Consider the following 15,130-nt stretch of genomic DNA (forward strand, 5'->3'; position numbering starts at 1 on the left):
TCCACAAAATAGAAACAGAAGAAATACTACCCACTTCATTCCACAATTTTGCTGATACCAAATTCATACAAAGATGCAACAAAGAAAGAGAACTTTACCCAACTTCCCTTATGAATATCAATGCAAAAATACTCAATATAATTCTTGCCAACTGAATCCAAGTACACAACAAAATGATCAATCATCATGATCAAGTAGACTTTATCCCAGGAATGCAGGGATGGTTCAATATATGTAAATCCATCAATGTAATCCTCTACAAAACAAACTCAAAAAAAAAAGAAACAAAAAAAAAAAGCACATGGTCATTTCATTAGATACTGAAAAAGCATTTGAGAAATTTCAGCTTCCTTTCATTTTAAAGGTCTTGGAAAGTACAGGAATTCAAGGACCATACCTAAAAATAGTAAAAGCAATATACAGCAAGCCAGTAGCCAACATCAAACTAAATGGAGAGAAATTTTAAACAATCCCATTAAAATCTGGGACTAGACAAGGCTGCCCTCTCTCTCCATATTTATTCAATAAAGCACTTGAAGTTCTAGCTAGAACAATTAGACAACAAAAGGAGGTCAAAGGGATACAAGTTTGAAAGGAAGAAGTCAAAGTATCACTATTTGCAGATGATATGATAGTATACTTAAGCAACCTAAAAAACTCCACCAGAGAACTCCTACACCTGATAAACAACTTCAGCAAAGTGGATGGATATAAATTTAACTTAAGCAAATCAGTAGCCTTCCTTTACTCAAAGGATAAAGAGGCTGAGAAAGAAATTAGGGAAATGATACCCTTCACAATAGCCACAAACAATATAAAGTATCTTGGTGTGTCATAACCAAACAAGTGAAAGATCTGTATGAACTTCAAGTCTTTGCAGAAAGAAATCGAAGAAGACCTCAGATGAAAGAAAAATCTTCCATGCTCATGTATTAGCAGGATTAATATACTAAAAATGGCCATCTTGCCAAAGGCAATCTACAGATTAATTGCAATCCCCATAAAAATCCCAACTCAATTCTTCACAGAGTTAGAAAGAGCAATTCTCAAATTCATCTGGAATAACCGAAACCCAGGATACCTAAAACTATCCTCAATTGTAAAAGAACTGCTGGGGGAATCAGTATCACCAACCTCAAGCGGTACTACAGAGCAATAGTGTTAAAAAACTATTGCTTGGTACAAAACTATGTATTGGTACAGTGACAGACAAGTAGATCAATGGAATAGAATTGAAGACCCAGAAATGAACACACACACCTATGGTCACTTGATCTTTGACAAGGGAACTACAACCATCCAGTGAAAAGGGATAGCCTTTTCAACAAATGGCGCTCATTCAACTGGAGGTCAGCATGTAGAAGAATGCAAATCGATCCATTCATATCTCCTTGTACTAAGCTCAAGTCCAAGTGGATCAAGGTCCTCCTCATAAACCAGACACACTGAAACTAATAGAAAAGAAACTGGGGAAGACCCTTGAGGACATTGGTACAGGGGGAAAGTTCCTGAACAGAACAGCAATAGCTTATGCTCTAAGATTAAGAATGGACAAATGGGACCTCATAAAATTACAAAGTTTCTGTAAGGCAAAGGACACTATCAAAAAGACAAATCGGCAACCAACAAATTGGGAAAAGATCTTTACCAAACCTACATCTGACAGAGGGTTAATATCCAAGATGTACAATGAACTCAAGAAGGTAGACTCCAGAGAGCCAAATAACCCTATTAAAAAATGGGGTACAGAGATAAATACAGAATTTTCACTTGAGGAATATCAAATCGCTGAGAAGCACCTAAAGAATTGTTCAACATCCTTAGTCATCAGGGAAATGCAAATCAAAACAACCCTGAGATTTTACCTCATACCAGTTAGAATGGATAAGATCAAAAACTCAGGAGAAAACAGGTGCTGGGGAGTATGTGGAGAAAGAAAAACACTCTTCTACTGCTGGTGGGGCTGCAAGCTGGTTAACCACTCTGGAGATCAGTCTGGTGTTTCCTCAGAAAACTGGACATAATACTACAATAACATCTAATTATGCCACTTTTGGGCATATACCTAGAGGATTCCCTAGCATGTAATAAGGACACATGCTCCATTATGTTCATAGCAGCACTATTTATAATAGCCAGAAGCAGGATAGAACCCAGATGTCCATCAATAGAGGAATGAATACAGAAAATGTGGTATATTTACTCTATGGAATACTAGTGTAAATTAAAAACAATGTTTTTAATTAGCTATTAAAAACAATGAATTCACGAAATTCTTAGGCAAGTGGATGGAACTGGAGAATGTCATCCTGAGTGAGGTAACCCAATCACAAAAGAACAGACATGGTATACACTCACTGATAAGCCTATGTTAGTCCAGAAGCTTGGAATGCCCAAAAAACAATTCACAAATCAAATGATGTCCAAGAAGAAGGAAGGAGAGGTCCCTGGTCTTTGAAAGGTTCAATGTAGTAGTGTAGGGGAATACAAGTACAAGGAAGCAGAAAGGGGTTGATTGGGGTACAGGGCAAGGGAAGAGAGCTTATGGGACTTTCAGGGAAGGGGGACCAGGAAAGGGGAAATCATTTGAATTGTAAATAAAGAATATATCTAATAAAAAAAAACTTATGAAAGTCAAATGACACCATTTTCAGGATGTTTATCAATTAGGAAAACCTTCACTAATCCTACATTCAACAGACAAGGAGTTGTGCCTCTAGAGGGAATGGTGTTAGAATTGTATGAGTTGGTACTGAGTGGAGAAGAAGAACTGATACTGGAATTTAATGTGAATAAATAACTTCAATAAAAAAGGAGACCAATTCTGAATCTAAAGAGAACGTAGCAAACAAACATTTGATGGATTTATTTTAAAATGTGAAAGAAAAATCTGAAAAAAAAAACAAATAAACTTGCTGAAAATTAAAATCAAAGTCAGTCAAATGAAAAACCACCACAGAAAAACCTTTGTAAATTTTCTTCAACTCAAGGATGTGCTCTGGAAAATATGAAAGTGAGTCAAGAAAGAAAAGATGTGAGACGTACCAAATAGAGGACCTAATACACAGAAGTGGTTGAGAAAATTCACTGTACTTAGTCTGGCAGAGAGGAGAAATGGAAAGAAAGGGTTATCTCTCACATGTAAAGTAGGAAAGATTTGTATATATTAGGAATTCATTTACGCACACTAGAGATGGTTTACTTATTCTACACAGAAAAACACAAACAAAAATGCCCGCATGGTAAAGGAAAGGAAACATGTATAGAATGTTATCTTCAGTACAGCACTACCAGCTCCACAGTTCATGCTTAAGAAGTTTGTGAGGGAATTACTAAAAGAAATGACAAAATACCTCAGGACATTGTGAGTAAATTGAAGTTGTGTTAGGCCATGTGCATAAATATTAGTGGCCACAGGCAGCCAGCTGGACACAGGTTGAAGAGAAAATTTTGAATTTCAGCTATTAAAAATGAGGACATAATGATTTTTTGGTCAAATGGATGAAACTAGAAAACATCACCCTGAGTGAGGTAACCCAGACCGAAGAGGACATACCCAAAAGGCATGTACTCATTGATAAGTGGATATTAGCCAGAAAGTACAGAATTACTTTTAATTAGAATTATCCAAAAAGACATGGCCCTCAGTGGAGGGATGATGTCACTTAAATAATCTTAGAAATTATGACCCAGAATTGTTCTTGCCTAAAAGAAATGCAGGGACAAAAATTGAGCAGAGAGTAAAGGGAAGGTTATCCGGTGATTGGCCCAATTTGGAATACATCCCATGGTTGGGCACTGAACCATAACACTATTAGCAATAGCAAGTTGTGCTTGCAGACAGGAGTCTAACATAGCTGTCCTCTGAGAAGCTCTACCAGCAGCTGACTGAGACAGATGCAGATACTTAAAAGCCACTCATTAGACTGAGGTCAGGGAACCTTATGGAAGAGTTAGGAAAAGGACTAAAAGAGCTGAAGGCAATTGCAACCCATAGGAAGACCAACAATATCAGCTAGTTTGGATCCCTGGGAACTCAGAGACTAAGCCACAAAGCAAAGATCACACATGGGCTAGTCTGTGATCCCCCCAGCACATATGTGGCTGAGAACGATTTGTCTTTCCTCCATGGGAGGTATTGTGCCTAATCTTGACAAGACTGGATGCCACAGCAAAGGGGAATGCTGGGCTATGTTGTGAGTGTTAGTGGTGGCAGAGTACAATCTTAGAGGAAAAGGGTAGGGGGGGATTGTGCTAAGAAATCTGGGAGGGAGACTGGAAAGAGGGACAACATTTGGAATGGTTGGGGAAGTACCCGTTTAGAGTCAAAGTTGAGGCAGGGAAGGGTTTGAGGATTTGTGAAGTGAGACTGGGAAGGGAGACAACATTTGAAATGTAATTAATTAAAATAATGAATATTTTAGAATACAGTTACAAAATATCATAAAAATAAAAGTATGTTTGGGCACATTGACAAGTGCATTTAATCCATCCCTGGGCAAAGGAAGGAGGAGTTCTGTGAGGCTATCCTAGGCTACATAGGAAGTGCAAGTCTGGGAAAGTTGACATAGTGAGACCATGTCTCAAAAATAAATAAATAGGTAAAAATTTTAAAAAATATACCAACATGGTAACCTAATTCATTTTATCTAAGATTTAAGTTACTTCACTGAGAATAGTAGGAAACATTAAGCATTGGATCACCTTTATTTGCAAACTATTATATTTCTAAGTAACCCTTTTCAAGTTTATTTCTAATTAAGATGCATTGACTTAAAATTCTATATCTATAGTATTATTTATAAGAAATCATTACTGATAAACAGCAAGAATATTCAAGAGAACAATAATAAAAACTTCCCTGCCAACAGAGGAAAATTACAAACAGCACATATATCCAGCCAGAGTAAGTCTGACCCATGGTTCTTAGTAAAAATGAATCTTATGTGGCAATCTGAGCTGTTACCACAGTAAAATAATGAGGACTATACCCATAGTTATTACAGTGAAATTACATGAGTAGAATTATTATATCCTCATGCTTTGTGATGCTCTAAAACTGGATACAAAAGAAAGACAGTATTAACAATGGTAAATAGCAAAAGAAATTTTCTTGCAGTGGTAAGAATACAGACTGTCATTACCTTTATTTATATTTTTTTCAATTTTAAAGGTTTTGAAATTAAATTTATTTTACAAACCAATTCATCTTAAGAATAAATTATTCTTCAGAGTTAAAATGATAACAAAACCATAAATTATTAAGCAGTCACATATCTCATCAATAAATAATAACTGGATTAATTAGTATTTATTACTATAATACTATGTTTCACATAAGAATCAGGATGCTTGTGTACCTGTGGGATGTTGTAGAGACTTAGAACTTGGAAGATCTGAGCTGATATTCCTGTTGAAATGCCTCCTATCACTGCAACCAGCTTATCAGTCTTCTCAGGCCTGCAGCTGTAGTTAGGAATTGGGGGACTCTCTCCTGAGAGCAAATCCATAGAACTTTCCATGGCCTTTGTTTCAGAAAAGTCAACATTGAAGAGATAGAATTCCAAGGACATATTGAATAGAATATTTGGGTTCTCGTTGATTTTTTCTACAGCAAAAAAAAAAAATTGCCAGCATGTGCTGATGTTTAGTGAGGTCCATAGGAGAAATAATTGGAAAGATCATTTTTTGCATTCTTTTTAATATTAATTTTGATTAAAATATAATTATATCCTTTACTTCCTTCTCTTTTCTCCATGCAGCTCCACCCATGCTACCACTCAAATTCTGTATTTTTGTTTATAACAATCAAAGTTATACAAAAAATGTATATGATAATCCAAAAAAAGAAAGCAGGTTATTCTATATTTAAAATGTGGAGAAAATAGTCATATAAAAGAAGACTTGTAGTACAACTTATCAAATTCACAATTTTTGGTTTTGAATTTTTTTTGAGACAGAATCTCTCTTATTCAGCCCAGGCTGAATTTAAACTTCTTATGTAGACTAGGTTAACCTCGGGTTCACAGAGAACCAACTGCCTATGCTTCTCAAGTTTAACAACTTTGTACCACTCCATACTTTCAAATATCCAACTTGTAACTGTACAATTTGTGTCTGAGAAGTTAAAGTGGAGGCATAATGAATTGGGGAACTAGTAGACATTAAAACTTAGTATTTACTGTGGTCTTCAAAACTAGGATAAACCTCAGTGCTTGATCAAACATAGCAATTGAAAAAGTAGGGTCAAGTAAATTTAAACAGGAAAAAAAATGTTCTCACTGCAATACACTAAATAAAAACAAAAAATTGTTTTAGGCTGAAAAGTGTTTTCAACACCTTCTTACATATTTAAGAGAATTCAATGTGAGTAGTGGAGAGACAGACAGAAACACAGTCATGGCTGAGTAGCTAAAGGCTTTTGGTGGCTTCTGGAGAGGGGACAGTCAGTTTCCTTAGGAGGTTTGTCCTAGAAGCTTGTCTAGACTCTAGAAGTTGTCCTATACTTCTGCAGTATATTGGCATGTCTAAATGAACATAGTAGAATAAAAAGTGAGAGGGATAGAGAGAGAGACAGAGACAGAGACAGAGATAGAGTCAGAGTCAGAGAGACAGAAAGTCACAGAGACATTGGAAGGGAAGCAGTAGAGTAGGGTGTGATCAACATATATTTCATACTTGTATGAAATCCTGAAACATTTTTTTTAAAGAGAGAAGCCAAGTACTTACGCATAAACAAAATCCAGCGTGTCAATTTTAATTTTGAAGTCAAATCTATTGTTAATGTCTCCAGTAGTCACTCTAAGGGAAAAGAGCCCTCCAGTAACAAAATCCCCATCTTGGTAGAAGCCAGAAGAAGCAGATTTAGTGAAGTAGAAACAAAAAATTTGTTCCTGGAATACAATGAGAAAAATCAGGGGAGAGAAAAGCAATGAGTAATTTCATACTAACATTGATAAATAATTGATAAGACCCAGATATCTGTTCAGTTGAGAATCTTGGGCTAATCAACTTTGATAAACAAATAAAACATGTGTCTGTCTTGTCAGTATGGATCAAGTTTATAAAGCATTGTTTTTTCCTGATACATGACCACCAGTATCCAAACACTCCCTCATCTCCTGGCAGTATAATCTGCTTTGCATCTACTTAGCCCCAGATTAAGTCACCTTCACAGAGTCACATGAGTCCCCAAGGGCTCAGGAACCTCTCTGACTTGGAGCCTGGGAATCCTGAGTCTCAGCAGGAAAACACACAATTAAGAACAAATGTGAAGTCCTCTAAAACACCTGTGGGTTGTGTACACTCAGTGAACTGAGACTTCTCAAGGTCTCAGGGTAAAGAAAGACTAACCAGTGGAAGCATAATTAAGTCAGGAGGGGTCATCTGAAGGAGGCATCAAAGTGGGGAAGGGATAGACTCTGAATCATTTACCATCACTGTCATGTTAGAGTATTTCTGTAACACAAAGCCTTACATTAGAAAACAGTATTCCTGCTCACTTTATAGGGTCAATTATCAACTTTTGTATTTTTAACACCTTACAATGTATATGATTATGAAGACAATGTTTGGAAATACATATTGTTGGTTTCTGCGCAAAAGGTCCTGCCTGCTCAGCGCACGCACCTCGCAGGCCAAGGGGATGCAGTGGAGACAATGGGCAGCAATGAGATACACCAGGCCAAACAGTTCCATGTGGGACTTATTTAAAATAGGGAAGGGGTAGCAGGTGAGAAGGAAGGAGAGAAAGAAAAGAAACGAAAAGAGGACAGGGGAGAAACGCTGCCCAGTTTATATGGGTGATGATGTAGTTACAAGTAAAGGTGAGCTATGGAATTCTGAGTAAACTGTGGCTGTTGCCTTGGCAACAGACCTATACATTGTCTTAATTGTCACTTGTATGAAGTCGCAAGCCTCACAGATCTCGGTACCTACACATATACATTGTGGAAATTAAGTATGCATTTTTAATTCACATAGATTTTTTTCAAGCACTGGCACAATATCAAAATAATGTACTTCAAAGAAAGTAAATCAAAGGATATCACTAGCTTTAAAAAATGTCAATTGTGTATGAGGTTCAATGGGTAGATTTTTGATTTTCTTTTTGTTTTTGTTTTTTCTTTATTTTGTTGACTCTTTAATCCTTTTTTTACAGTCCAGACTTCATCATCCTTCTCAATACTACATCCCATCCAATACCTCTTCCACTGCCCCCCCTGTAATCTTTTTTCTCTTTCTTTCTTGGTTTATTTCTTTCTTGTTTGCTTACTTGCTTTTTTCTTTCTTTCTTTCTTTTTTTCTTTCTTTCTTTCTTTCTTTCTTACTTTCTTTCACTCATTCATTCATTCATTTTTGGTGTGGACACTGTAGATGTGAAAACCGAGAGCATGGGGCATGCTAGGCAAGTACTCTACCACAGTGTCACATCCTTAGCCTTTATAAATCTTTAAAGGACTAAGTTTCCCAGGTTGTCCTTGAATTTGTGACCCTCTGGTGTTAATCATCTGATCAGTCAATGTTACAGGTATGTATCACCAAACCTAACTGTTAACATATTTTGACATGAATAAATACATATTTGTAATAACAAATTCAGATGTATAAAGAGATAAAGTCATTTGTTTCTTTCAAATCATATTAAATCCACTTCATCAAAGCCCTTAAGAGGGTAAAAATATGTAGGGAAGAATGTGTACAGAGGCTTTGTTGCTTAGAATATGAATCACACCTTATCCTCAGCTTATTTCTTTGGGTCTGTGGATTGCAGCATGGTTATCCTTTATTTTACAGCTAATACCCAGATATAAGTGACCTCATACCACATTTGTCTTTCTGGGTCTGGGTTACCTCACTCAAAGCGATATTTCTAGCTCCATATATTTGCATGCAAATGTCTTGCCATTGCTGTTAGCAGGTGAGTAATATTCCATTATTTGCTTTATAAATATACCATATTTGCTTTTATCCATTATTCAGCTGAGGGACATTTATGAGTCCCAATTTGGGGCTATTATGAATAAAACTGCGATGAACAGTGTCATTCCTTAGGCACATGCTCAGGAATTGTATAGCAGGGTTTATAGTTCTCTGACTCAGAGTAACAATCTTGTCTCTTTCCACAGCACGAGCCCTCAGGGCCTTCTTTCTCTGTTTCAAGGTTCCATACATCTTAATCCATATAACATGTCCCAGTGCCACCTTTCGCTCACTTAGATAATAAAACTCTAACTCTCAGGCTAATAATCTTAAATTTCTAGTGGATTCTTGACCAATACATTGGTCCACCTTGTAGACCCCCAAGTGGGGATACCCCCACTCAAGTCTTGGGGAATGGCGATCGTACCACAGACCACAGAAGTCGGCACTTGATGCAACACACCAAGAGACTTTATTCAGAATCCAGCTTGCTGGGCCTCGACTCACACCTCACGCATGAGGGAAGGAGAAGAACCCAAAATCACATAAGCTTATAAAGGCAAAAACTGCAGAAAGGGAGGGGGTGCAGTGGTTAGGGCCTTTCCGGGCTGCATTCCAGGCTGTAACTCTCCTGACTGACAGGCCCCAGGAGGTCCAGCATGGCCCATTAGTCATTGTCTTTATCTGGCACACACACACACAGCTGCAGTCCTGGGAAATGTTTTTCTAAGTTAGTTTCTACCTCGGCTTCCTGACAGGTTCATAAGTTCATATTCCAATGCTATTTCGAGGGTTGAGCCAACTTAAAATTTTTTATCTCAACACACCACCTATTGTGGGAAATATTAACAAATGCACCATTATGCACTATCACTGGCTACTCTCTGGCACTAGCAGCCATGCTCCGTCCATGTGTAGCCCCAAGCAGCAACCACCCATCTTGAGGTTCACTTGCTGTGGATTCTGCTCACATTCCCAGCCAGACACTCCTGTAGTCAGTGGTCCCAAGTCCCAGTAACCCACTAAAATCAAAACTTTAGAGACTTGTAATTTCAGATTTATATCAGTAAATTCTCACCTCACAGAACACCTACACAATAAACTCAGAGCCAACTGATATTGATATAAATTGCCCTCCTAAACAACACAAATTGTCCTGTAATTATTCATCCCTTATAAGATTTTCATAGCTACATGTGGCGATTTAAAGCCACACAGAATCTGAATTGTCTTTTTCTTCCTCCATCTTCCTTCCCAGTTCTTCCTGTTCTCTCTGTCCTGTCTCTAAAAAGATCTCTGCCCACCTTCCTTTTCAACTGCCCAATAACAGGCTTCTTGTTGAATTAATATTTAAATTAATTTTGGTGAAAACTCTGTTACACTGATCCAGGTTAAGATCCTATACCATGAGCTTGAGCCATTCCTGACACTTCCTGGAAGGCCAAGATTTAGAAACTGTATAGCCCAGAGTCCCACAGTAGAACAAATATAAATGGCAAAACCAAGAAATCACAACAACCAAAACAATAACAAAAACCAAAGTCAATAAAATGATTCCTAATGATATTGGTGTAATATCTTGAGTTCTTGTATATTTTGGATATTACCCCTCTATCAAACATAGGGTTAGTAAAGATCTTTGCCCAATCTGTAGTTTGCCTTTTTGTCTTATTGACAGTGTTCTTTGCCTTAAAGATGCCTTTCAGATTCAAGAGGTCCCCTTTGTCATATACTGATCTTAGATCCTGAGCGATTGGTGTGCTGTTCAGGAAATTTTCTTCTGTGGATGTGTTTTTGAGGCTCTTACCCATTTTTTCTTCTAATAGATTCAGTATATATATATATATTTTTTTTTTTATGTGGAGGTCCTTGATCCACTTGGACTTGAACTTTATACAATGGTATAAACTGAATCACTTTCCATTCTTCAACATACATACTGCCAGTTAGAACAGCATGATACAGAAGAGGGAAAGGTTATCAGGAAAGAATTCAGGGAGGGAATAAGGGGTGGAAAGATGAAGGGAGTCAGGGAGGGAGGGAGAAAAGGAGAAGGAAGGGAGTGAGAAACAGATAGAATTTTCTTAGACACTGATGACCCACAATATAGGAAGTCATGTCTCTCAGAGGATAGCATTCTAAACTCTTCCTGCCAGCACAAGAGAGTATCATTAATAATGTCATGGACTAGTTTTTGCCCATAGGATGGATCTCAAGTTGGACTGAGTAACCACATTTTCTTTATTCATGCTTCAGTTGAGAGACATCTACATTGTTTCCACTTTCCGACTATTACAGATAAAGCTGCTACAAACATACTTAAGCCAGTATATTGGTATGCTGATGGAATACCTTATGGGTATATGGCCAGGAGTGGTATAGTTGGGTCATGAGGTAGAACTTTTATCAGTTTTCTGAGAAACCCACAAATAATTTGTGAAGTGGTTATTCAACTTTGTACTCCCACCAACAATGAAGAAGTATTCCTCTTGCTCCACATCCTCACAGTCATGTGGTATCTCCTGAGTTTTTGAACTTAGTCATTCTAATGGGTGTAAATTTAAACCCTATTTTTTTTTTTTTTTTGCTATTCAGAGACAGGGTTTCTCTTTGTAGCCCTGGCTACCCTGGGACTCATTTTTTAGACCAGGCTGGCCTTGAACTCAGAGATCGGCCTGCCTCTGCCTCCCAAGTGCTAGGATTAAAGGTGTGTGCCACCAATGCCTGGCTCTAAAGTTGGTTTTGATTTACATTTCCAGGATAATTAAGAAATTTGAGCATTTCTTTAAGTGCCTCTAGACCATTTGTGATTCCTCTGTGGAGAGTCTCTGTTTAGTTCTCTGCCCCATTTTTTTATATTTGGTTATTTGGCTTATTGGTATCTATCTACTTGAGTTCTTTGTAAATTTTACATGTTAGCTCCCTGTCAGATGTAGGTTTGGTGAAGACTCTTTCTCAGTCTGTAGACTGCTCTTTTATTCTATTAACAGTGTCTTTTGCCTTACAGAAGATTTGCAATTTCAAGAGGACCCATTTATCAATTGGTGATTTTTATATAGACATTTTTATTATTTACATTGCAAATGTTATCCCCTTTCCTGGATTCCCCTCTGAAAACACCCTATGTCATCCCCCATACCCCTGCTCACCAATCCACCCACTCTTACTGCCTGGTCCTAAAATTCCCTTACACTGGGGCATTGAGCCTTTATAGGACCAAGGGCCTCTCCTCACACATTGTCTCTGTATCTCCTTCCATGGGTACTTTGCTCCCCCTTCTAAGAAGGAACAAAGTATCCATACTTTGTTCTTCCTTCTTCTAAATCTGACAGAGGGCTAATATCCAATATATACAAAGAACTCAAGAAGTTAGATCCCAGAGAACCAAATAACTCTATTAAAAATGGGGTACAGAGCTAAACAAAGAAGTTTCACCTGAAGAACTTCGGATGGCTGAGAAGCACCTTAAGAAATGTTCAACATCATTAATCATTAGGGAAATGCAAATCAAAACAACCCTGAGATTTCACTTCACACCAGTCAGAATTGCTATGGTTAAAACCTCAGGAGCCAGGCAGTGGTGGTGCACGCCTGTAATCCCAGCACACTGGGAGGCAGAGGCAGGCAGATCTCTGAGTTCGAGGTCAGCTTGGTCTACAGAATGAGTTCCAGGACAGCCAGGGCTATACAGAGAAACCCTGTCTCAAAAACAAACAAACAAACAAACAAACAAACAAACAAACAAACAAACAAATACAAAGCCCAAAAAAAACCCTCAGACCCAAGGATGTGGAGAAAGAGGAACACTCCTGTACTGCTGGTGGGATTGCAAGATGGTACAACCACTTTGGAAATCAGTCTGGCTGTTCCTCAGAAAACTGGACATGACACTTCCGGAGGACCCTGGTATATCTCTCCTGGGCATATACCCAGAGGATTCCCCTGCATTAAATAAGGACACATGCTCCACTATGTTCATAGCAGACTTATTTATAATAGCCAGAAGCTGGAAAGAAGACAGATGTCCCTCAATGGAAGAATGGATACAGAAAATGTGGTATATTTACACAATGGAATACTACTCAGCAATTGAAAACAATGAATTCATGAAATTCTTAGGCAAATGGTTGGAACTGGAAAATATCATCCTGAGTGTGGTAACCCAATCACAAAAGAATACACATGGAATGCAATCATAGATAAGTGGATATTAATTAGGCCAGAAGCTCTGAATTCTCAAGACACAATTAGCACATCAAATGACACCCAAGGAGAGGGAAAGAGAGGGCCCTGGTTCTGAAAAGACTTGATCCAGCATTGTAGGGTAGTACCAGGACAGAGAAATGGGAGGGGGGTGATTGGGATATGGGCGAAGGGGAAGAGGGCTTATGAGACTGATGGAGGGGGGAACCTGGAAAGGGGAAAGCATTTGGAATGTAAACAAAGAATATAGAAAATTTTAAAAACTGACTGAGATTAAAAACTCAGGTGAAAATAGTGCTGGTGAGGATGTGGAGAAAGAGGAACACACCTCCACTGATGGTGGCATTGCATGCTGGGAAAACTGCTCTGGAAGACTGGCTGTTCCCAGAAAATTGGACATAGTACTACCAGAAGACGTAGCTGTACCAGTACTGGGCATATACCCAAAAGATGCTCCAATTTGTAGTAAGGACACATTCTCCACTATGTAAATAGCAGCCTTCTTTATATTAGTCAATTGATTATCTTAGATCCAGAGCCATTAGTGTTCTACTCAAAATAAATTGCCTCCTTACCAATTCTATATAGGTATGTCACTTGTCTATGGGATTTGATGTATCCAGTTTTATTTTAAGATCATTCACTCACTTGGACTTGAGTTTTGTGAAGCATGATAAACCTGAATCTATTTTCATTCTTCTACATGGAAACATCAAGTTAGAGCAGTATCATTTGTGGAACATGCTTTCCCCTCCCCAATTGTTTGTTTTTGGCTTTTTTTATCAAAACTCATGCGTCCATATATGTGTGGGTTTATTTCTTGAATTTTGATTCAATTCTATTGATCAAGATATGTTTATCTATACCAAACCATGCAGTTTTTGTCACTATTGTTCTGTAGTACAACTTGAGATGAGAGTTTGTAATTTCTTCTGAAATTCTTTTCTTGTTCAGGATTGCTTCAGACTTCCTGAATTTTTCTTTCTTTCTTTCTCTTTTTCTTTGTATTGTTTTTGCATAAGAAATTAAGAATTCCCCCTTAAAGGTCTATAAAATATTGTATTGGAATTTTAATGGGGGTTGTACTGAATCAATAGATGGCTTTGCTAAGATGGTCATTTCCACTATGTTATCCTACCTATCCAAGTGCACAAGAGAACTTTCCATCTTCTGATATCTTCTCTGATTTCTTTCTAAAGGGATTAGAGTTCTTGTTATGCATATCTTTTACTTGCTTGGCTAGAGTTCCCAAAGATATTTTATGTTATTTTTGGCTGTTATAAATTGAGTTGCTTTCCATATTTCTTCCTCAATCAGTTTATCATTTGTATTAAAAAAGAAAACCCAGCTGTTTCTTAGAGTTGACTGTTATTTCCAGCCAATAGGCTACAGGTGTTTATCAGCTATCTCTGTTCTTTTGGAGAATATTTGGAGACTCAATTTTATACTATCCTATCAAGTGGAAATAGAGATACTTGATTTTTTTTTTTTTACATTTTGTATCCCATTGTTGATTGTCTTACCACAGTTTATGTTGGAATTTTCCAGATGATTTTTTATATAATTCAGCAGCAGACATATTTCTGTATCTTCTTTTGTAATTATTAGGATTTTAGGTATTTTTATGATATTTTCATTTTATTTTTTATTAGATATTTAAAGCATTATTTAAAGCTTCTTGGCATTTTATTTCTTCACAATAAATGCTTTCAATCCCAGCACTTGGCAGGCAGAGGCAGGAAGGTATCTGTGAGTTTAAGGCCAGCTTGTTCTATATAGTGAGTTCCAGGGTAGCCAAAGATACTCACTATGGCAATACACTGTCTGAAAAATGTTTTTTCTCCTTTTAAAAACTACACTGATGAGCTTTCAAGCAAGCAGTCTCCATACTGGCATTGTTTGCTATGTAGCAGGGCTTAAACTAGGAAAAGTTACAAAAAAATGGGGTTGATGCCCAAATATCGCACTAAATTTCATGTTCAGATTGGCTGTCCTATAACTCACT

The sequence above is a fragment of the Apodemus sylvaticus genome, chromosome 2 (assembly GCF_947179515.1).
Source record: "Apodemus sylvaticus chromosome 2, mApoSyl1.1, whole genome shotgun sequence".
Classification (NCBI taxonomy): domain Eukaryota; kingdom Metazoa; phylum Chordata; class Mammalia; order Rodentia; family Muridae; genus Apodemus; species Apodemus sylvaticus.